The following is a 1,514-nucleotide window of genomic DNA, read 5'->3' on the forward strand; positions in this document are numbered from 1 at the left end:
AACAGATGAAATAGTTCAGACTTTGCCTTTGTGAGGTACAATCCTGCAAGGTACTAAGCATCCTGAAGTCAATAGTAGCTCCGGCTGCTGAGCATGTATGTGGAGAGACTCAGGACCTTGCGGGACATAACATGCTCCAGCACTTTCGGCTACCATAGCTGCAGAGTAAATACAGTTCAAGGCTGTGGTTCATCTGAGGGGCTCTGCTGAAACCTTTTCCTGGGTAACATTGGTGGATGTTATAGGTCTGATCCATCACAAAATAATGAACGCCTTCCATATTACCAGGATGTTAAAACAAAGTTTCCGTCAGAAATCTGATGATTGTCTAGCAGTCCCCAGCCTGCTAGTGAAATTTATGTTTGCTTTGGAGGAGTTTCATTGAAGAGAACATGACAAATAGCCTAGCTTTCACTGGAAAGTACCTCTGACTTACCATGAGTCCTACTATATGTTGCCTATGCTGAGCCTCAGGTTGGTGTATTTTTAATTTTGGGGGGTGGAGGGGTTCATTTGAGGCAAGGAAAGAGACAAATATTTCTGCTTTATTTCAAAGAGAAAATGCCAGCTGTGTGAAGCTGTTTATAAACTTGGGAATTTTAATTGCTGATGGGAGATGGATTAGGGGGCAAAGTGCAGGTGAGGCAAACAAAGGCTCATATTGGCTGCAGATGATCACATCTTCTACCTCATTATTATTAATTATTGTATTATGGTACAATCTAGATGCCCCAAACAGGGTTTGTATGCAAGACACATATTAGGGAATATATGTTGATGTAGTGTGGTGCAAAGCCATTATATCGAAACTCACCAACCAACCCCCCCATTTCCACCCTCCTCCTGTTCTGTTCTAAAAAGCCAGTGAAGAAAGGACAGTTTTGTAGTGTGTCCAGAAGATTAACAAATCCACAGTCTGGCATGAATATATACATTTACATCTAAAGACAGAGGCTGGCTTTCAGACACTGTCCCTAGGAGGTAGACAGTCAAAGTGAGTTCTGATGATGGCTCAGGTTCTAGAGCTCTGGAGCCCTGCTGAATATCTATGGGCTAGCAGTAATGAAATCTGATTCCTGCTGGTTTGGATCCTACATACACAACATAAATAGATAGCCAGGGATATTGAAAGTAATACTGAATGATGTATAGAGCAGAAGGCTCAGTGGACAACCAAACATGACACTATATGTTGGTAAAATATAAACTGAAATATCTCAATTATTAACTGCATATATTTTAACAATACCATTAGTATCTGGTATCTAGTCTTTTAGAAATAAAATCTTGTACTGGGCTTGGCCTTTCCCTGGCTATTGTATGAACTAGGTCTTGATGTTTCATCTTCATTATATAGTGTATTCAGTTTCTTTTTACAACTGACATAACATCACTTTTAAACAACTTTTTGAGTTATGGTTTAAACAGCCATCTACACATTACTTTTAGAGGAACTACACGAGAGAGCACACTGTTCAATTAAAAAAACAACACTCCTTTGTTCATTGAAGATG

This window comes from Caretta caretta, chromosome 1 (genome assembly GCF_965140235.1).
Source record: "Caretta caretta isolate rCarCar2 chromosome 1, rCarCar1.hap1, whole genome shotgun sequence".
In the NCBI taxonomy this organism is placed as follows: Eukaryota; Metazoa; Chordata; order Testudines; family Cheloniidae; genus Caretta; species Caretta caretta.